Below are 24,369 nucleotides of genomic sequence, written 5' to 3' on the forward strand. Positions count from 1 at the left end.
ACCACAGTTCAGAAGCATCAATTCTTCAGCGCTCAGCTTTCTTCACAGTCGAACTCTCACAGCCATACATGACCACTGGAAAAATCATAGCCTTGACTAGATGGACCTTTGTTGGCAAAGTAATATCTCTGCTTTTCAATATGCTATCTAGGTTGATCATAACTTTGCTTCCAAGGAGTAAGCGTCTTTTAATTTCATGGCTGCAGTCACTGTCTGCAGTGATTTTGGAGCCCCAAAAATAAAGTCAACGACTATTTCCACTGTTTCCCCATCTATTTCCCATGAAGTGATGGGACCAGATGCCATGATCTTAGTTTTCTGAATGTTGAACTTTAAGCCAACTTTTTCACTCTCCTCTTTCACTTTCATTAAGAGGCTTTTTATTTCCTCTTCACTTTCTGCCGTAAGGGTGGTGTCATCTACATATCTGAGGTTATTGATATTTCTCCCGGCAATCTTGATTCCAGCTTGTGTTTCTTCCAGCCCAGCGTTTCTCATGATGTACTCTGCGTACAAGACCCCATGTCCAAGGAGTGGCGGCTACACGGGCGCAGGAGGGCCGAGAGGAGCTACTCCACGTTCAAGGTCAGGAGGGGCGGCCGTGAGGAGATACCCCTCGTTCAAGGTAAGGAGCAGTGGCTGCGCTTTGCTAGAGCAGCAGTGAAGAGATACCCCACGTCCAAGGTAAGAGTAACCCAAGTATGACAGTAGGTGTTGTGAGAGAGCATCAGAGGGCAGACACACTGAAACCATAATCACAGAAAACTAGCCAATCTGATCACACGGACCACAGCCTTGTCTAACTCAATGAAACTAAGCCATGCCATGTGGGGCCACCCAAGACGGGCAGGTCATGGTGGAGAGGTCTGACAGTCACTCAGTCATGTCCAACTCTTTGTGACCTCCCATGGACTGTAGCCCTCTGTCCATGGATTTCCCAGGCAAGAATATTCGAATGAGTTGTCCTTTCCTTTGCCAGGGGATCTTCCCAACCCAGGGACTGAACCCATGTCTCCTGTATTGCAGGTGGATTCTTTACTGCTGAGCCACCGGGAAAGTCCCTCAAGACACCTTATTCAAAAAAACTATAAATTTTAAGCAGCTTACAGCTTAGCATTAAACCCTCCTGAGAGTAGGGACCCTTTGTGACCACCAGTAAAGTTGGCCCTGAAGACAGTTCAAATCCCCGCTCAGTTATCTAAGAGCTCTGCAAGAGACCCTGCACCAGCCAACTGACCACTGTCAGGTTCTTTGTGAAAAGGTTAAACCCATAAAAACACCCTTATATGCCTGTTGTAAAAATCCTATTATCCAATAAGTCCCATCTGCTGGATAAACAGTATATCCTCAAAAAGCAATAGCTATTATCATTAGCCTGAAGGATGGATGACTCCCAATAGCAATTCCATCGTAAATCACAATGCTTTTTTCTTCTCTTACAGGTCTTAGAAAGAGATTAATCCATAAACAATGATAGCAAGAAAATTCTAAAGCAGAAAGGTGGCAGAACTCTTTTCCCCAGGTACTGACTAATTGAGTTTTTTTATGCCAACACAAAGACTTGAACATATTTTCTCTTTTGTGGTTCTTACTGTATTTCCTTCAAATGATTTACCATAAGAATATAAGAATGCTATAGAAACAGTCATGCTCTTGTTAATACAAGTTCCTGCTTTTCAAAAGTCGTAAGCGAATTGCTCCTAGAACAAGAGGATTGTAATCAATATTTTGCTGCTTTCGGGCCACCCTGGAATGTGAAAGATTGAAACATCTTGAATAATGAACCAAGAGGCAACATTCTCTTGGAAAAAGAGGTGTAATTTGCATGCAACCTATACTACATAATTTTCAAAAACACGGCATTTATACTTCTCTGTGGTAGTAAATTGAACTCTTGTTACCAGCAGTACTCTTTTATGTTCTGATTTAAACCAATGAGAAAATTAACTCATGACAAGTTCGACTCTTGAAGGTGAAGATTTCTGAATGCTTTAAAACGTCAATGTAACTTCTTTTATGGATACTTATTTGAAAGGCACTTATTAATAGACCAGAAGGAGAGAATGTGAGAGGGTAAAAAAAGAAAGGGAATGGAAGCCTCATAGGGTTTCCTTTTGCCCTGTGATCCTTTTTCAATATAGGATATAATAGCTAGAACAGAAACATGGTAGAAGAAATAAAGAGTCTTTCAGAGTTTAAACTATCAGGAAACTATTTCAATATCTGAGTGGCTAAAAACACCATGGTGACACTTGGATTCATGTCGCATTTTAGGAATTCATTTGTTTGGGGCCAATTCCATGAACACTCATTTGGATTCAATAATGGAAGGCTAATAAAGAGACTACCAAGAGGTTCAATTCTGAAGATGCTGGAAGACTAGGATGATGGGCTTATTTATACTTGTCCTCGCTTCACCTGATCCAGGATGAGCTAACACCACCTTTGGTCCCTTCCTGAAATAGCATAGGCTATTACGGGTACACAGTTATTCACTTAAACTGGTTGCCTTCATACTTACATTTTAAAAATAGATAAATGAATTACTCAGTCAAAATATTCTCCTTAATATATGCACTGTCAAGCATTTTAACAGATCTCAGCTCTCTTGTCTATTTTTCCTGGCATTGATTGTTACAAGGCTTGAAAATATTAAATAAGAAAATAATTGTATGGAAGTTTTAATACTCAAGTCATCTGCAAATATGATCTTCAAATCTGGAGTACTTATTCTTCTGCCAGAATAGCATTACTTTTTCTCCTAATAACACCTAATGCATTGAATTACCCAGTCACAGCCATTTCACAAGACTACAAGGCATTCATTTTAAGCATTCATGTGTTTAATTAATAACTTTAATATGTACCAATAAAAACATCCAGTAGAACGACTTCATAAAAAGGCTTTACCAACATCAACAACAGAGTTGAGGAAACAAAACTTTACTTACACAATATTTTTAGAAAGTATTATACACTTTTGGTTCATTTGTTTGCTTTGTTTTTATTTTCACAAGAGCAAATCACACGGAACTGGTGAGAACAGTGTTAAATGTTCTGATTCACTATTCTATCATCTTCAATGTCATTCAACAGCTATTTCCTATGTAACTGGCATCATTTTAAAAGCTGTGGGAGATTCTGGAGAAATACGAGTTAACTACCACTGTTCTCAGAGAGAGTCTAAGGACAGAAGTAGAAACAGCAATGAAAGAAGTAGAAATTGGACGAGACAAAAAGTGGTGCCAAGAAGAGTCTGATACTAGAAAGGAGAGGACCAGGTGAAGCGTGGAGGGACTAGCCCCATTAAAGAACAGCTGGGTGAGAGGGAGCAACTAGGTGGGTGAGAGAGATCAACTAGGTGGGTGAGGTTTCATTGGGAAAAATTTTAGAGATGAAACAACTCTGAATAATAATTAAACTCAGAAGATGACTTTACAGATACATTTGGCAAACAAGGAAATTGAGGTCCAGAAAGTTCACCAGAACTGCTGACAGATGAAACCTTAATACCCAAATCTATCAACTCCTGGAATATGTCCTAAGAAGTCCAGGGCTCTTCTGGTGGGTGACAACTTTTAGTGGCCCACAAAATAAGTAGAAACTTCAAGTTTATTGCTCTTCACCGAACAAGTAGTTTTGCAGACAGCTTACCCCACTAACATACATTTAGAACATTAGAAAGCAGACCTCATCCTAAATTCAGATTCCTCTGTGAAGTGGGTTCAGCAACAATCTTAGCTCTGCTTCTGAAGTGGGTTCCTAATGCCTTCTCTATTCTTTGAAGCAGGATGATAAAACAAAAATGAAACATTTTTTCAAAGAGAATTCATTTAACGGTTATATTGATGTCTTGATCAAAAAGAAGGAAGTCTTTCAGGTGGTGCTTTTTTCTTCTTTTCATTAATGTACTTCATTTACAAGTCATCACTCTCTTAACCTTTACTGCTCTTTACTTAATCAACCCAGGATTAGGTTGAAGATTAGGAGAGTGGAGTTAACAGAAGGAAGCATAAGCAACCTTTCAGAAAGCAAAGGAATTCAAGATAATTTCCACAACTTGAGTCTCATTTGATACAACTCATTTGATACAATGAGTCAAATTAATCACACAGTGGTTAGAAAGTCCATTCAAGACAAGACAAGCTGCAAAATCTATGAGGTATAAAAAAAGGGATTAAGTCCCACAAGAATGGACAAATCCCCTAGTAGGTCCAGTCATTCGAACCAGGAGCTCTGGTGCAGGACAAGTCAATCAACAGACAATAAAGCAGAACAGTTAAAAAGTGTGGATTCCAGCACTGCCTTATATCCTGCATTCAAGTCTCAGCTCTAAAAAGTTGTATTACGTGTTCTTTGACGAGGGACATAAGCTTTGTGTGCCTCTGTTTCCTCAGCTGTAAAGTGGGGATAATAATATTACCACCTATCTCATGAGTGTGTTGTGGCAATGAGATGAATTAATTGTTATTTCTATATAAAATACTCAGACTAGTACTGACACATAGCTAAGTGTGATGTGAGTGCTTGCTGCCATTAATCTCCTCCTTCTCCTTCTCTTCCTTTCCTCCTTCTTTTTATCCTTCTCGTTCTTCTGCTCCTCCTCACTCTGTTTCTACCATGTACCCCCACATGACCTTGGAGAAGCTGACAAACCTCTTGGCTTCACAGTTTCTGCATTGTGAATGCAGGATAATAACACTGTAGGGGTACCTACTACCTCCAGGTATTAAGATTGTAATGAGATATATAAAAGTCCTTAGAATGCTACTGAACTATACAGTTAAATATGGTTAAAACAGTATTTTTTTATTATGTGACTTTTACCAAAATAAAAAAATTTTAAAGAAAGTTCTTGATAGAGCACAGATCATATATGAAGCATGGATAAAATGGAAGTTTGTACACTCACTCACACATTTGTTCTAGACTTCTTCCAGCAAATACTTTTTATATACAGTGTGTAAAGCATATTTTTAGTTAAAGGGAATACAGCAGTGAATGAAACAAACAAAAATGTGTTCTCTCATGGAGCTTACACTTAAGAGATGGTAGTTGTGTACCAGTAAATATTCTCACTATGATCAATTTGACAACCTGTTTGCAAATTCCTGATCATTTATTTATTCCTGAATATTTTATTTATTTGAGAAGTGGTATAAGCAGGTTCCAGAACACCACTGACAGGGGAATAGACAAGAAAGAGGTAAAATGGACAGTGTGTAAATAGAGCTAAGTGCTCTGAAGGAAAATAAGGCAGGGAACAGTGATACCAAATGTCTGAGGATAAAGAGAGGGGGTGCAATTACAAATAATCTGGACAAGAAGGATTCACTGAGAAGGTGATATCTGGTCACAGACTTGACAGTGTAGAATGACCCAGGCCGTGGAAACAACACACCTTCTCAGTGACTGAAAAGCACATCAGCTGAGAATGTCAGTCTTGGTTTGTGCACAAGGTCCCTCAGACGATTTAGCCCAGCACGCTGTCACCTGTGCTTTCCTTCACAGGTATAGTCTACACACGAGTAGATAAACATCTACAGGTTGAAAATATTCCCTTCACCTAGTCTCTGAGTGACATAACCCTATACTGGTCAATGTGCATTGTCCAGAATTCTCACTCCTGGTCTCCAGGGTTAGCCTGACAGCTTCACTGTCTGAAACCTTCGGTTAAATCTGTCAAGTGAACAGAAGGATATGGAATTTATTTCAGAGCTAACACAAACAAGCAGAGAGCCTTTCAAATAAAAAGAGATGGTTTTCAAAACTTGCTCTTTATGTAAACGTCATAATGATAACCAAAGTTTCCACCAACAGAAAGCTTGATCAAGTATGGAGACACTGTGGAATTACTGGAAGGAATGTAAACAATGGTGGGAACCTAACAATGTGATGTGGAGAGACATTCATTTTATTAATGATACCACTGCAGCGACTGCGATTTCCTGAGGGTGTATCTCTTCTAATGCCTGACTTTCCTCATCTACAAAGTGGGACTAATTACTACCTTATAGGTGAACGTGAGATTTGAATAAATTAATTCAGATAAAAGTTACTACATCACTTAATGGTAACTACATAGAATAAATAAGATCATGGTATCTGGTCCCATCACTTCATGGGAAATAGATGGGGAAACAGTGGAAACAGTGGCAGACTTTGTTTTTTTGGGCTCCAAAATCACTGCAGATGGTGAATGAAGCCATGAAATTAAAAAACGCTTACTCCTTAGAAGGAAAGTTATGACCAACTTAGATAGCATATTGAAAAGCAGAGACATTACTTTGCCAACAAAGGTCCATCTAGTCAAGGCTATGGTTTTTCCTGTGGTCATGTATGGATGTGAGAGTTGGACTGTGAAGAAAGCTGAGCGCCGAAGAATTGATGCTTTTGAACTGTGATGTTGGAGAAGACTCTTGCGAGTCCCTTGGACTGCAAGGAGATCCAACCAGTCCATTCTAAAGGACATCAGTCCTGGGTGTTCTTTGGAAGGAATGATGCTAAAGCTGAAACTCCAGCACTTTGGCCACCTCCAGGCGAAGAGTTGACTCATTGGAAAAGACCCTGATGCTGGGAGGGATTGGGGGCAGGAGGAGAAGGGGACGACAGAGGATGAGATGGCTGGATGGCAACACCAACTCGACAGACGTGAGTTTGAGTGAACTCCGGGAGTTGGTGATGGACAAGGAGGCCTGGCGTGCTGCGATTCATGGGGTCACAAAGAGTAGGACACAACTAAGCAACTGAACTGAACTGATAAATGGAATGCATGTGATCAATGTAAGCTATTTTTCCCTTCATCTTCATTATTATCATTATCATTATTGTTTTACTTTGGGCCAAACACTAGAAGTTAGGTTTTTTTTATTATTCCCATTAAACTGAGCAATAGAAAGTTTACTAAGGTGCTTTATATTTTAAAGAGAATTAGGAGGTTGGGTAGAGATTCATGATCATACAGTCTCATTCTCAATAGCTGTTCTATAAAACAAAAACACATTTTGGCCAGTTTAAATCCAACTAGAGTCTAAGATCCATGAGGGCAAGAACCATGTCACTTGCATTTACTACTCATAGAAAGTTATTCATTATGCTGCATGAATACAACGAGGAAGCCATAGTCAACACTACGTATTAAATGCTTATTTATGTCCTGAATGTCTAATATGAATTATTTTGCACACTCCCTCCACTCCAAAGAGGGAGCTACTAATGTTATCCCATTATACATATGAGAAAATTGAGTCCAAGAGAATTTAAATTAATTACCCCAAGTCATACAGATAAGTAGCAGTGCCAGAACTAAAACTCCTGTCTATTGAACTCCAGTCCCAAATTTTCACTGCTGTTTTTTCCTGTCTACAGTGCTCAGCTAGTAACTCCTAGGATAATGAGAAGCAATGATACACAGTTGTCACTAGACCCAGGACATGTGAATCAAGGTTGCAGGCTTCATATGAAGGTACAATAGTTGCCTCCTCTGTTAATGACCACATGTCAACAAGGTAAAATGCAGAACTCAGTGGAATCCTAAAGGCTCATTCTCAAAAGTCTGAAGGAGCCAATTAGCTTTGGTATAACAATCTCTCATACAACTCTGTGGTCGGCTAGTGCCATGGTAACACACATACCTCTTCCATAATATCAATCTCTGCCATTTCCAATCTGTACTGTGTATGAATCACTCATTAAAAGACTGGAGAACATGGAGTAATGGCTTCAAAAACTCTCTCGGGCATAAAAATAGAAGCTTAGTGCTGTTGGTATGGATTCCCCACTGTTTTGAAGTAACCATTTTCAGCCTTTGGAGAAAGAATTCACAGACTCTTTGCTGTAGCATTTTAGATAATCTACTATTCCTTGCAACTCTCTCAACTCACATTTCTTACAGAGGTAAGCGTGTCTGTGGTCTGAAAGCCAAGGTAAAAACAAACCAAGCATCTCTCGTAATGACACACCAAGGACCTGGTGAAAAACGCACTCTGTTGTACCCAGTAATGGAAATTACCAGTCAAGTTATTTGGATTTTAATTAGAGAGTAGTCCAGAGCAATTATAATAACCTGGTTCTTTTGATCTTGAGAATCTCAATCCTTGTGCTGGTAGAGGCGAATTGAAATGATCTAGAAGCCAGTAAGGTGAAGTAAAGGAGCAAGATAGGCAAGATGTAAGCAACAGGGGAGGAAGCAGATGTGGCGCTCAGGGAACACATGGTCCTTTTCAGAACCTCTTCTAAAAAAAGGGGCTGCTACTCTGCTCTAGCTGATGGTTGCCAGAAGGCAAAACATCCTGGTTTTGCTTTATTTTTCAATTCTTTTCTTAAGAGAAACCATGAATTCAGATTTTATGTTAAATTTCAAAAATGTCAGAAGTTAGCAATTTTTAATTAAAAATAATAACAACAATGTGTGGGATGAATAAAAGTCATGAGCAGGATTTGGTCCATAGGCGCCTTGTTTGTGACTTCTATTCCGATATATTCTCTATGTGCAGGGCTAGATGACGCGAGGCTACTTAGAGCTGCTGCTAAAGTTTCAGGCAAATTCCTGTCCAAGTTTGGATTAGCAAGGTCTGATTTGACTAATACCCTAGGAACACATGAAAATAATAATAGCTGATATTTAGAGCCCCCATCATGCATGCAACACTCAGATTAATTGAGAAAAAGCCTGTAAGATGGATACTCTCATTATTATCCTCATTTTACAGATGTGGAAGCTGAGGAACTAAGCAGGTATATTATCTGCCATCTGTCCAAGGTCACACCACTATCAGGTAATAGAATTGGGTGCCCACCCAAATATATCGCTGCTGCTACTAAGTCACTTCAGTCGTGTCCGACTCTGTGCGACCCCATAGACGGCAGCCCCCCAGGCTCCCCCGTCCCTGGGATTCTCCAGGCAAAAACACTGGAGTGGCTTGCCATTTCCTTCTCCAATACATGAAAGTGAAAAGTGAAAGTGAAGTCGCTCAGTCGTGTCCGACTCTTAGGGACCCCATGGACTGCAGCCCACCAGGCTCCTCCATCCATGGGATTTTCCAGGCAAGAGTCCTGGAGTGGGGTGCCATTGCCTTCTCCACAAATATATCGCTACTAGGCTATAAAGTTAAGTGTATGGGAATAAAGGGCATAAAAATGAAATATATGGGCAAGGTAATGTCTTTTTGTCACTATCAAAAAAGGCATCTTAGTCAATGTGGTTTGGAATAAAATTCCATAAAAATGTTTAGATCATTGGGCCAATTTATATACTCTTGGTAATTCTTTCTAAAAATAATTTAAAGGAAGAAAAATTTATCAGTTCAGAAGAATTAGCATCATCCAATTTTTGAGTAGCAAACAAGCAAACAAAATAACCAAATCCCCAAGAGAATAAAAACAAATACATTTTTTTTCTTTTTATTAATATGGTGGAAGACTAGATAATCACTAAAAATTGAAGCCCTGGTGATTACTCGTCACTTAGAAGACCTATCATTTATTAAACATTGAGTGAATAATAAGAAAGAAGCAATCACATTTGTATTCTGATTAGAATGAGGTAAAAACTATTAAGATATAGGCTAGAAAAAAATACAAGTTAGGCTTTGAGTCATTTCATAACAATTAATCAAATTATGAGTGGCTTAGAAAATAAATAAGGGACTTTCAACATCATTGTAGTAATATTTGCTATTTGTTGCAACCAAATTTAACTTAAAACTATGATAAACATACAGGTACCACTCAGATTCAGGTTTCCAACACTATAAAGCATTTAACCATTTAACTGTCCCTGTTGAGCACGACCTCACTATTTTGCACATTTTCTGTGACGATTCTACAGAGTCGTGTTTTGCATACAAGGGCCCAGCTACGTGAGAATAAACTGTCATCTCTGACATGAATATATATAAGTTCTGATGTACAGTTTCAAACCAAGGTTCCATGTGGTTCCTAAAGTCAATGCATTCTCATCTTAAGAATTTCACTCCTACGATCTCCAAGATACATAGGTTTGTCCCTTCACTTCCTTCAGACTCCTGCTCAAATGTTGCCAATAAGAATTACTCTGATCACTTTATATAAAACAGTAATACCCTGACACTACCAACACTCAATTTATACTTATAAGGCTGAGCGCCGAAGAATTGATGCTTTTGAACTGTGGTGTTGGAGAAGACTCTTGAGAGTCCCTTGGACTGCAAGGAGATCCCACCAGTCCATTCTGAAGGAGATCAGCCCTGGGATTTCTTTGGAAGGAATGATGTTAAAGCTGAAACTGCAGTACTTTGGCCACCTCATGCGAAGAGTTGACTCATTGGAAAAGACTCTGATGCTGGGAGGGATTGGGGGCAGGAGGAGAAGAGGACGACAGAGGATGAGATGGCTGGATGGCATCACTGACTCAATGGACATGAGTCTGAGTGAACTCCGGGAGTTGGTGATGGACAGGGAGGCCTGGCGTGCTGCGATTCATGGGGTCGCAAAGAGTCGGACACGACTGAGCGACTGATCTGGTCTGATGTTTATCTTCTGCTTTTCTCCACTACATTGTAAACTTCATGAGAATCTATCCCTCTTGTTCAGTGCTATGTCCCCCACATATGGAATTGTACTTTGCACTTCACATTTTAATAGAATCTAACATTAATGTGGCACTTACTATGTGCCAGGCACTATTCTAGATGACTTACTAATATTAAATTTTCTAATATTTCTAATGACCCCATTATTATTTTCATTTAATAGATGAAGACCCTGATGCACACAGAAGTCAAATAATCTGTCTAACATACTGTGGTGGACTGACTCTAAGACAGCCTGCAATTACTTACACCTCCTTCTATGCATGGCTTGTTTAATTCCTTTTGAGAGTGATTGTAAGAGCTATTCACTGTTTTTAATGAATAATGTGCAGGAAAAGGTGATTATGTTTCTTTATATTGAAACTTCTATCTCCCTAACAGACTCTCTTATTTCTAACTTTGATTAAAGAAGCTCCCCTATGGAGAGGCCCACATGGCAAAAAACTAAGGGTGGGTTCCACCCTACAGTTATCAATGCATTGAGATCCTCAGACCAACGAACTTCAAGGAACTGCATCCTGCCAACAGTTACATGAACTTGGAAGTAGAACCCTTCCCAGGTAAGCCTCAAATAAGCCCCTTAGCCAGGCCAACACTTTGACTGTATCCTTGTGAGAAACTCTGAAGTAGAGCATCCAGCTAAGATATTCCCAGATTTTCAACCCATAGGAACTGTGGGGTAATAAATGTGTTGCTTTAAGCCACTAAGCCTATGGTAACTTGTCAGATAGCAACAGATGACTAAAATAGTCAGACTAAGTTTTTAAAAAAGGATCCAAACCCAGGTAGCCTAGAATTTATACTTTTATGCACTATATTATTTGTACTTAGTTGCTTAGTCATGTCTGACTCTTTGCAACCCCACAGCCAGTAGCCCACCAGGTTCTGTCCACGGGGATTCTCCAAGCAAGAATACTAGAGTAGGTTGCCATGCCCGCCTCCAGGGTATCTTTCCAACCCAGGGATCAAACCCAGGTCTCCCACATTGTAGGCAGATTCTCTACCATCTGAGCCACCAGGGAAGCCCTGTTATACTATATTTCCCTTCAATAAATATTTTTGGAGTGAACGAAGGGATGGATAAATGGATGGATGAACACGGTGATAATACCTTATAGAGCCAAAGAGCCATGCACAGTTGTTTTATGAGATTACAATGATCTTGATCTTCAAATCTGCAACAAATATTATTTAAAAATATGTATGTGTGTATATATATATAAATATATATATATATCAGCAACACTCTGTCATGAACATCATTACAAAAGTCCTAAATAAAATAAGCATTAGCTAAATTAATCCAATGATTCATAAAAAGATAATACATTATAACCAATGGGGTTCACTCCAGAAATGAAATATTGAGTTACCAACTAAAATCAATTTAAAACATCAAATATCTATTTTAGTAGATACAAAAGAAGCCTTTGATAAAATTATATCTCCAGTGCACCAGCCCCAAGCTTCCTGTATCCTGCATCAAACCTGGATTGGTGCACTGGGATGACCCAGAGGGATGATATGGGGAGGGAGGTGGGAGGGGGGTTCAGGAAGGGGAACACGTGGACACCCGTGGTGGATGCATGTTGATGTATGGCAAAACCAATACAATATTGTAAAGTAAAAAAAAATTTTAAAAATAAAAAAATTATATCTCCATTCATGATTTTTCAAAACTCTCAAAAGAAATTTGGAATAAGACAAAAATCTATGTCCATTCATAATTTTTAAAATACCCTCTTAGCAAAGCAGGAATAGAAGGGTTTATCTATTTAAAAAAAACTATAGAAATTTTATGCTTCATGATAAATTTTGAAGATTTCTCCTGATATTTTGAGAATGGGTAAAGACTGTATGCTATCTCTACTTTATTCACCATTGTAGTAGCAAAAGTCTTAGTCCCTATTAAAGTGAGAGAAACACAGGTTATAAAGAAGTAAAAAATTAAAATTCTTATTATTTTCAGATTACTTGATTACATATATGTAGAAAACGCTAAAGAAACCACATAGAAACCATTAGAATTAATAAGGTGATTTGGTGAGATTTCTGGATACAAAATACAGATCTCAATTGCAACAAGGAATTAGAAAAGGAAATTTAAAATACTATTTATAAAAGATCAATACACATCCAATGCAAGATTAAATCTAACATAAAATGGGCAAGTCTGCTATTCAAAAAATTATAAACCTTCCTCTGCCAGAAAGATCCAATTTCACACACAATACCATAACTAGTTATTCACTAGCAATTTTATTAGAGATAGGACAGAGTCCATAACCAACATGACATGAAATAATAAAACATATATTCAGTTATCCATATATTTTCAATAGTTTTAGCACATGCACACAAATATTGAAAACTGTGGAAATGATGTAGGTTTTGCCTTTTTCCCTTCCATTTCTCCCATGGTAGTGTGTACCGGTTGCCTAGGAGACCGTTACTACCAGGGACGGAAGCGGCCGCGCTATCACTCTGAGCTGGGCCGAGATTTCAGCGGTAGCACGTTGGCTCTCATCCTCAGTGGAAGGGCACTATACTGTCCCACTTGGCTCGGGGCTCACTCATTTCCTAGGAGCCGCTGCACATTGTGTGTTAGTGTTTTGGCAGGAGGAAACAAGCAAAGGGTGCAATAACAGTAACCGGGGCGCAAAGACTGAACATGGCTTGTTAAAGGTGGGTCTAAGACACTGCAGGTGAAGAGACTGCAAAGTATAAAGGAGATGCTTACTAAAGCACACTTAGATGCTGCTGGCAGACAGGGATGGGTGTGCTCCTCACAGAAGCAACTTGGAAAGTAAGTAGGAAAGGGGAGGGAATTTTAACTACTATGTGCCAGCAGCTGTACTACATATTTCCTATTTGTTTTGCATTCATTTCATCTGTTCTCTCCCTCCCTCCCTGCCACTGTGTTTCTGACAACCATACACAAAGACATGCACACTCAAGCTCATACACACAGCTACTTTTCTAGTTTTAAACACAGGTAACATGGAGTTCAAAGAGGCTAAATAATACTCTTCAGTTCACCCAATTACTCAGCAATGAAGCTGGAATGTATCTCAATCAAACCCCATGAAAATCCATACTAGGCTGCCTCCAAGCCTGGGACATGTTTCAAAATAAGGACAAACTAAAGGGAGGCAACTCATTGGAGAAGGAAATGGCAACCCACTCCAGTGTTCTTGCCTGGAGAATCCCAGGGACGGGGGAGCCTGGTGGGCTGCCATCTATGGGGTCACACAGAGTCGGACACGACTGAAGCGACTTAGCAGTAGCAGCAGCAAAGGGAGGCAAAGGATGCTACAGACACGAAAAGATGAAAGGTTATATTAGGTTCAGGAAATGAGAAGAAATGAGAAGAAACCCGATGAAGTGGAATACAGAGGGTGCAGGGGCATAGGAAGTTTAAAAAAAAAAATAACCAGCAAACAGAATCATGAACTATTTTAAATGCCATATGAGCAAGTTTATTTTTTAATGTTATTTTATAACTGTGCTGTCTAGTAGACACCCTGCATGGTAATGTGGGTTGTCTGAACTGACATGGGTCTACATATACATATATAGAGAATGTATACTGGATTTAATGTAAAAAATCTCACATAAAATAGTTTAGTAATCATTTGTCTATTAATATATGTTGGTCTGATAATAGTTTGGATGTTCTGGGTTAAATAAAATCTATTAAAAGTAATTTCACCTGATTCTTTTTACTTTTTAAATGTGGCTACTGAAAATAATTAAAATTACATTTGTGGGCTTATATTTCAATTGGTTACCAGTGGGAGGCCATGTAAAGTATAAGGAGAGGAAGACTGGGACTGGCTAACTCTTGTACTTAAACTTTTCCTCTCCTTATACACACACAAACACACACCCTCAGCTTTATGCTACTTTGTTATTTTTTTTACACCAAGCCTCCATAGGAACAGGCACCCAGGATTCTTCCCCTAAGAGAAAAAAAAAAGGTGGTTTGCCTACTACAAACTCTGAAATAAAAATAGTTTAACAAAACTCCTTTGCAAGAAATTAAGATGGATTCATGCAGCATCCAGAGAGTGTTTACATCTTAAAGAAAAAAGGTGCCTGTGGGGAACAAAACAATAATGATGGCTTTGGAAGAAAAATCGGTTTCCAAAGCCTTTACTTCTCCGGAAAGAGCTCCCATTCAGGACATCACAGTGAGCGGCCTCAGCGGTCCCCTGGTGACTCACTCCTGTTTTGCCATATATTCTGTTCTACTTTCTCTGGCCTTGATATTTCATATGGCACCAAGAAATTACTCACCTCACTGTCAAAATGACAATCACCGAAGGATGCTGCCCCTGCCAAACAGTGGCCTGAGCTAGCTGGTGAGCCTGAACGGAAAAAAGTAAACAATAAGCCCTTGTCTGATTGTCCAGGGTATTCCACTGTAGTTGTTCACATTTTAGTGTGTGTCAATGTCTTTACTGCACTTTGTTGTTTCCCCCTTAAGTCCCGTCTGACTCTTTTGTAACCTCATGGACTGTAGCCCACCAGGCTGGTCTGTCTATGGGATTTCCCAGGCAAGAATACAGTAGTGGATTGCTAGGTCCTTCTGCAGGGGATTTCCCCAACCCAGGGATCGAAACTACATCTACATTGCAGGCAGATTCTTCACCACTGAGACACCTGGGAAGCCCTCGGTGTATTACACGGATATTTTTTCATGGGCATCCATTGTCTCTCATATGTGACACAACAGTGTAATATAAGGTGCATAGGATCACAAAGTTTCCTAGGGAAATGCCCCTATTTAAAAAGGTGGTAAGAGTTGTCAGGGGAGGCCAGGGGACAGAAGGGAGCTATTAACTGGAAAGTGTGGTGCTGAGCCAACAGCTGGCTTGGGCAACCAAGAGACCTGGATTCCAGACCTGGCTCTGCAACTTAGAAAGTGTACAACTTTCCTTCTACGCCTTGTATCTTCTCTTTCAGATGAAGGTCTTATAAATTATAGCTCCCAACTTTGATTTCTCTTCCAGCACATACGGGAGATATGAGACCCTTCCTTTAGGAAGAGCACATTACTGTTAATACAAAAAAAAAGTGTCATGAGGCACTTGGCAGGCACTTGCGAGGCACTAAGACAATGATTTCCAGTAGTGGAGACACAAGCCTAGGGTATCAAAATCTCCAGGCATTTAGGAGCTCTGTCTCACTCCCTTTAGAATCTTAGAGACCATCTTGTCTTTAATATCTTTTCAGGTGTTACAAAGATCAAGGCTATCACTAAGGTTGTGCACTAGACTATTTCATAACCATATCCTCTCCTTTTCTTTTTTCTTTTTACTCTCATTTCTTTAGTCAAAATATCCCATACTGGGAGACTGCATTCTGATGGATATTGATTTGAATAAATTTGAATAAATTCTTGAGCATACTATGGAAGAAAAACCCATTAAGTCCATTCAGTCTACCATTTTTTAAATGGGTAGGAAATGTTTTGATCAGATAACATTCTGGAACATATTGTCTTCTACTTAAAATGCCCTGTTTACCAGTAGCCTTTAACTTGACCTACTAGGAAGAAAAACAGAGTAGATCTTTTTTTTTTTTTTTACAGTCCATACTCATATTTTAAATATCCAACTCTATGTTTTAAGATACTGTATACCCCTAAGTCACTCTGTTACCGTACATTTAGCTAGCATTTTCTGAGAACCTTGTCCATGTGAGATCTTGAAGGAATTTAAGGCCAAAAGGTGAGAGATGCTAAGAGATACAAGTGCTAGAAAAGCAAAGAGATAGACTGTGACCTGAGGTGATATGAAAATTCAGTTTCACTCCAAAGAGCAGAAATTTGGAATCTGTATTGATTTCATGAAGCTCACTCCACAGCAAAGCCTTGTCCACTAAGTGAATGGCTATGGAAAGGTCAACAGAAGCTATAAAATTTCTCATATTTTTGACAGGGTCCTCTATAAGGAGGGTTCACAGAAGTGTAATATGTTTCAAGCATGAAGTAGCGAGGGCAAACATACTGAATGTTTCTCAAATAAAATATTAACCTAAGAAAACCAGACTTACAAAGGGTAAGGAGGTATCTTAAATAATATTTACATTGTAAAAATAAAAGAGGGTTTATTTCTATTTAGGAACATCAGAGAAGATTATGGAAGAAAATATTCTGAGGTATTAGTGTTTGGCCTGGTTCCTGGAAGGCAGGTAAGAGTTGGAAAAGCAGAAATGTAAAAGGAGGATATCTCCATAAAAGGAAATGACATTAGCAAAACACAATAATCAGGAGAGTGGAGACTTGGGAAAAGTTTGTAGACTTAACTGGCTGAACAAAGCAATACAATTGAGGTTCAATAACCAATATGAGGATGAGATGGTTGGATGGCATCACCAACAGGACGGGGAATCCTGGTGTGCTACGGTCCATGGGGTCACAAAGAGTGGGACACAACTTAGCAACAGAAAACAACCACCAATAAGGAAGGTAGAGTTATTAAGAGCTGGATCTTTGAAGGTCCTGAATGTCAACTGAAGAGCACTGACATTACCATGAAGGTGATACATTTTCTGATTAGGAAAATATCAATTTACCACTGGACAAAAAATGCCGAGTTAGCAGCTGTGCTGAGTTAATCACATGTTAGGTCACAACTAAATATTATTTTAGAACTGACAGAGACCTTGGAGTTCTTCCACTTCACAAAAAGCTCTCATTGCCTGGTTTAGATCACAACAGAATAATCAACAACACAAAAACCATGAAAAAGGATAAAATGTACAAAAATAAGGGGACAGATGAAACATGAAGGAAAAAATTGTATCTATCACAAGAAAGACTCTCATAGAGTTCTTCTTACAGAGCCAGTTGGTAAGACTGCGGCCCACCAGGCTCCTCCATCCATGGGATTTTCCAAGCAAGAGTGCTGGAGTGGGGTGCCATTGCCTTCTCTGAAGTGTAGAGAAAGGAACAAGAAGCAAATGACATTTCAGCCCTAAGCACCCTGAGAAATGCTGCCTTGTATGTATTCAGCTCCTCCCTGAACCTCACAGCACCTCTTCAAAAGGAAAACAAAACAACAAAAGTACCGTTTGGGACTACCAAGCTCTCTTTCAGCTGAGTCACCCTATTGCCCAAAACACCCTCTTGCTCCTCTAGGAATTTTAATGCTCTATTTTTAAGCCCTTTTTACTGGTAGAAGAGATAAGATTTCACAAGCTAATTGAATACATGCCACATAACTAAGTTACAGCCTCCCTTGCTGAAATCTTTAGAGCTGAAAACATTTTTACTTTCTTGGCCCTTCTGACAACATGAAGGAAAAAGAGTCTTAGTCACTAAATGGAACTGCTAAATGCGAGGATAAGCCCAGTAAAATAAATCAGTAATCCCCCACTGGTTTTCTTAAATAACAAATTAGTAAGTTTTAAATTGGCCATCCAATTGCTATGATATGGGCTATTTAATGAAGCAATGGTTCAGAACATAAGACACTTGGATTACAATTGGTTTAGTCCTTGATTTCTTTAAGTTAGACTTAGGTAAGTGTTTTTACCTCTCTAAACTACAAAGCTTAGTAAAACAAGGGAAAATTACCTCCTGTTTCCTTTTACAATAATGAGAAATTGGATTCTGGATCTGAAAAATAATCTAAGACATTTTGGAGAAAGCTTTCATGTACAATGCTGGGGAAATGGCTCTTCATGATCCCATTTAAATAAGGTCAAGTTTCATGTATGTATAATACAAATACACAAAAAATTTCACAGAGTGTGTGTTGGCACTCTAGGAACCTGGAGACCAAAAAGGACCTCCAATTTGCTCACACATATACCTGTATTTGAATTTAGCAGAGAAAAAAATCTGGAAAAAAACATATTTACATATGGTAATTTTCAGTTCCATTAATTCATGGAGAAGAGTAGATAAGTGGAATCTTGATGGGCAATAGAGAGGCTATTTCTACAAAGAATGGGCTCATCAGGTGCCTCCAAAGTCTTCAAGACAGCCTTGGCACGGACTTTCTTTTTAGAGATCAAACTCATTGTAGATCATGATTAAAGAATTTTTTTTTTTAATCCGTGTGGATTTGAAAAAGAACTAGTGGCTTATTGGATATCCACTTATCAGTGGTTGCAAACACAAAGGCATCTATGTTCTGCTGGGAAAAACTAAAGACCAAGAATTTCCAAAAATAATTGCCAGGTTTCCAGTTGTTCAATGTCAAGCTGACACGGAGCTATTTCAGCAGCAGTGATTGAGAAATCAGAGCAGAGGAACGGGGGCGGCACGGGGAGGAAAAGACTTCAAAGAGGTGACCAAAAAAAAAAAAAAAAAAATCACCCTGTGCAAAAGCAAACTCTAATAACTGGAACCAAAGAATATAAAACTATCTTTTCCCTTAAATATAAATGAGGCCATCTGCCAAGATCCAGAGCTTGAGTGACAGAAACATTTTTAAACAAAGACTCAGAAAAAAATGTTTTCTTATTTAGTCTCTTTCATACAACATTTTTTGTTGTTGTTGATTTTAAGTTTTTGGGTTTTTTTTTTTTGGCATAGTGATGGAGGGGAAAAAACTTATACTGTAATGTAGATGGCTTAGAAATAAGATTACCTGAGAATAAGGTTACCTTGTGGGAGGGAAACTAGGGAGAATCAACATATAATGGATGAGACCAGGTTTCTATGTGAAAGACTGAGGAGCATCTCATCATAATACTTTTCACAATTGATTGGCCCATTTGCATAAATGGGCATGTTGGTTAAACTGGAAATTCTAATTTACCAAGTATTGGATTGGGCTAAAATTCTGCAGTTCAAATGTGCTCCCATATGATCCCAATGCACAAAGTCCTCCCAATATACTTTATTAGAAACAAGCAAGAACAATTAAAGTGATTGAAATAGTCCTAAGAAGTTAACCCAATTATTGGTTTGAATGGTTGGATTCCCCCATTGCGGTGACAGCTATATATCAGGCAACCAGAGTTGGGAGCAAGAACATTCTGATTATTAGGTTGATTTCTCTTCATCTGATTGTATTCTGTCTGAACTGCCTTCTGATTATAATTTGATTTCTTGTGTCGGATTTCCTCTAGAGAGAATTGTGCTAGCTAGTCAACCCAACTCCTGCAGGCAGAATAATCGTGTGGAAAGAAATGGGCTTTGAATTGCAGAGAATAGGATTTGTTTGATAATGTTGTTGATGACGATGAATAGGAAGATCAAGAGGAGGAAGCTGGCATGATGATGATAATAGCAGATAAATTACCTGTGTGCTTATTATGTGCCAGGTACTATGCTTAGTGCTTTGCACACGGTCAATCAATCCTATGAGTTGATATTATTATCCCTGCATTACAGACGAAGAAACCTAAGGTTACAATGCTAGAAGGAGTCTGGGCAAGACTGAACCCTATGGCTGCCTGATTCCAAATATATGTTCTTTGTCAACATACACATCCCAGTATGTGAAAGACCCTTGATTATAATTATTACTACTCTAAGCACTCAAGAAACAGTAATTATATATTCCAATTTTCATATATGACATATAGTTTATATTTGAGTATTTTGTGCATTTAGTTAACATGAATCAGACTCCATGAGTCTCATCAACTCTAATCATATTTATATCTTCAATCTGTAAAGCTAAAGACTAAACTCCTAATCATGGCAAAGCCTACCCAGGTGTTGAGCTAAGCAATTACTTACCAAACAAACAAACAAACCCAGAGAAGTAACACATTTCTCAGACATTTTAGCCAAAGAACTTTTTTTTCCCTATCTATAGCCCTTTCCTTGAAACCTCTTTATACAAATCTATCCATTTTGTGATTGCCTGGGTATTTTCTCCCAAAAGACCATTTAAGTATTTTCCCTTTTTTTTTTAAATCTCATAATTGCTAAAGTATTGAATAATAGTCCCATTTCTACTTCTAATGAATATACACTTTGTTCAAATGAGTTTAATGAAATGTATCACCAATGGGATTGAGCACATGGGTTTTAATAGGTATTGAAAATGGTAAAGTGCGAACTACAAATTAGCAAAAATATTTCATAAACATCAGTGGCCTTCTATGATGCTTTGTCTTTCAAGGATATTGTGTGCAAAACCAGATATTCGGAAAACAAAAACTAGGAGTGACCAAATGGTTCCTCCCATTTGCCCGACTACTTAAGAGTCCATCCTAAGACAGCAGGCAGAATAAATGAATGGTGAGTCACACAAGACTAAGCAAAGAGTGACAGTCCAGTTTTGAGTAAATGGAACAGAATACAGAGAAACCAGCTGAGAGTAAGATTCAGTGTGGATGGTATTTTTCCCTGAGCCATCTCACCCAAAACTGAAGTGACTTTAATCAGATTCTTGTTCTGAGAAGGCAGGAGCATGTCCTGCCGGTTTCTTGTCCAGCTCAGGAAGAGAGGTCACTGCTTTTGTCCTTCTTCAAACCAAGTGTACTTTTGACTTAGTATTTTCTAAGAGATCCTCTACTCAATTTTCCATTTGTACAGAACATAGCTATTTACGCTGATTTTTTAAATTTAGTATGCACTTTCTCCTATTCTAGAAAAATAAGGATCTTTTCAATTAAAGTACCTTGCCTTTGCCTGTGTGTTAAAAAAATTAAAAAAAAACTTACATTGATGTGACCAGGTCAGAGAAGGGCAGAGAGCTCCATACAGGACTGACTAATGGGGACCACAGGGGTCACATGGCTTGAACTTCTCTAAAGTAGTGCAGGGGGCAGAGCCACAGTGGAAATACCAGTGACTCTACCACTGTCAACCTTAAGTCTCTAAAAGTAGGACAAAAACACATGGTCCTGATGATGAGCTGAATGAATAAAGAGCAGCTCTGGCTAACCAACAATAAAATATTAATAATATATAAACTGAAGTCATTAGGATCATTGGGATGTTCCCTACTATTATCTAACACCTTCGTTCAGTTTTACCTGTTTAACTTTCCCCTTCTTGTTCCTTTCACATCTGCATTCTTTATATTTGATACACTCAATTTACTTCAGTGAAGAAACAGGACCATCTGGCATTCAGAACCTCATTACATCAATATCAAAGCATATATGCTCTTTGTAGATTACATGAGGAAGTAGAGTTGTGAAGGCAGTAAAATTTACTGGGCCAGGCAGTCTGGAAGGCAGCACCAAAATCAGAATTTTAGTCAATCTCCTTTCAAATAGGGTGCAGGAAATACTTACCACCAAAATTTGTCTTGCTTTGGAAGACCTTACCTTTTAGTTTCCCAAACATTTCATTGCCACTGCTGATTAACACATCCAATTTATATGTGGAGATCTAAAAAAAATAGAGGTCTCCAGGCTCCATGTAGCACATGTAGATCAAGCATGAACTTGAATCTAAAAGGTTTGGGGCAGGATACCTGTGTTTTAAAAAGGCCCCCACAAGGAATTCTGAAAGGCAGATGAGGACAGAGAACCAGCGCTGCGTTTCCCTCCATGAACTCCTTATTCTAATGCTTACCATTACACTGTCTAAAGGTTGGTCTTAAGAGAAGATTCACATTAAAGCTTGAAAAGACCCAAGATAGATACCAGGAAATTTTTATTTTCTTGAAAAAGATAATCCTATTTACAGACACATAGAAGTCTTCAACACTTTTTTCCTGTTGCTTCGTGTCTTAAATATCTAGTTTACCTTTCATTTGCCTGTCAATGAAACATCCAATATTTGAATCCACTTCACATTCACATTTATAAAACCATAGGATTTAATAATATTTATTTTGGTGTTTATTTTCTAAAATAACTTACAAAGCTGAACATATGAACTTATGACACTTACTAAAACAGTTATTCTGGTGAATCAGTGGTAAAGAATTTACTTGCAATGCAGGAGATGCAGGGGATGCGGGTTTGATCCCTGAGTGGGGAATATTCCCTGGAAAAGAGCATGGCAACCCACTTCAGTATTCTTGCCCGGGAAACGCCATGGAGAGGAGCCTGGCAGGCTACTGTCCGTAGGATCACAAAGAGTCGGACACAACTGAGGTGCACACACACAAGATTTTTAAATAATGCTGTTTTCAGGGAAAAAGCATTAGCTCTCACAAAATTTACTAGGCATAATTAGAAATTGAGTAATATAGTTTAAATAGATTCATTAGAATAAAGTCATGTGAAAAATAGACTTTGGAGGTAAATGTTATAAAGATCTAACATAGGTAATAGTATACAATGAGTCTCCTTTTATTTATGGAATGCCATAGGCCAGAAATTCTGCCTTAAGAAAAGCCAACAATAACTGATATATATATATATATATATATATATATATATATATATATATATATATATAGTAACTTCACATTTCAAAAGTAACTGTATGATCACTGCTAAGCTGCTAAGTCGCTTCAGTCGTGTCTGACTCTGTGCGACCCCATAGGCGGCAGCCCACCACGCTCCCCTGTCCCTGGGATTCTCCAGGCAAGAACACTGAAGTGGGTTGCCATTTCCTTCTCCAATGCATGAAAGTGAAAAGTGAAAGTGAAGTCGCTCAGTCGTATCCAACCCACTGCAACCCCACGGACTGCAGCCTACCAGGTTCCCCCATCCATGGGATTTTCCAGGCAAGAGTACTGGAGTGGGGTGCCATTGCCTTCTCCATATGATCACTATCACATATCAAGTGGATGATTACATTAGATAATCCTTAACCATTTATTTCTCAGAGATCCTAAGAAAAAAATCTTAAATTCCTTGCCATGGAACTGAGGTCTGTTGTCAATTTTATGAACAAGGTTTCAAATATATCTTATCAGTAATCTATTGTGTGACCTAGACCATGACTCAGAGACTGGAACAATCCTAGATCACTACTTCACTAACTCAAGCTGGGAGGATTTAATTGTGCATACACATGGCAATGGCACCCCACTCCAGTACTCTTGCCTGGAAATTCCCATGGACAGAGGAGCCTGGTAGGCTCCAGTCCATGGGGTCGCTAAGAGTCGGGCACGACTGAGCGACTTCACTTTCCCTTTTCACTTTCGTGCATTGGAGAAGGAAAGGGCAACCCACTCCAGTGTCCTTGCCTGGAGAATCCCAGGGACGGGGGAGCCTGGTGGGCTGCCGTCTGTGGGGTCGCACAGAGTCGGACAGACTGAAGCGACTTAGCAGCAGCAGCAGCACACATCAGTTGAGCTGCCCCTGTCCAGGAGCTAAAAGAGAGCAAAACAACCACTACTGGTGCTAAATGAGTATAATCCTGGTGCCCAAACTGTTGACTAGGTTTAATGAGATAATGCATGTAAAACCCTGGCGGCAGTGCATGGCATGCAGAAAGAAAGAAATGCGACTGAGGATGGTGGCTATGTTGGTCATAGGACTGCTTCAAGCAAGCTTAGAGCACTGTACCAGGAGTCCTTCTTTGACATCACATACTGCCCAAACTGTCTACATACTTCTAGCAATAAAACACCCCAGATTTATTATATTATTTAAAAACAACATTCCTCTTTCATTGGTGCAGAAATGCTAATAAATACCCTTAAATATCATATAGCTTCAATGGTACATTTTTTCCAACTCTCTTTACTCCGTATTTTTAATGAGCTGCAATGTACTCTTCAGGAGTTTCTTAGGGGGATCGTGCGTTGGGTGGTTGGTTACTTTGCTGGTGCGTGTGTGTGTGCTCAGTTGTTCAGTCGTATCTGACTCTGCGAATCCATGAACTATATAGTCCAGCAGGCTCCTCTGTCCATGAGATTTCCCAAGCAGGAATACTGGAGTGGGTTGCCATTTCCTGCTCCAGGGGATCTTC

At 39.0% G+C, this 24,369-nt stretch overlaps 1 protein-coding gene across 25 annotated transcripts in view; it reads right to left on the reverse strand.

The window, feature by feature from the left end:
* PRKG1 (protein kinase cGMP-dependent 1) overlaps positions 1 to 24,369 on the reverse strand; it is a 1,681,227-nt gene that overhangs the window by 972,027 nt on the left and 684,831 nt on the right. The gene's annotated exons all lie outside the window — the stretch shown is intronic.

The sequence above is a fragment of the Bubalus kerabau genome, chromosome 22 (assembly GCF_029407905.1).
Source record: "Bubalus kerabau isolate K-KA32 ecotype Philippines breed swamp buffalo chromosome 22, PCC_UOA_SB_1v2, whole genome shotgun sequence".
In the NCBI taxonomy this organism is placed as follows: Eukaryota; Metazoa; Chordata; class Mammalia; order Artiodactyla; family Bovidae; genus Bubalus; species Bubalus kerabau.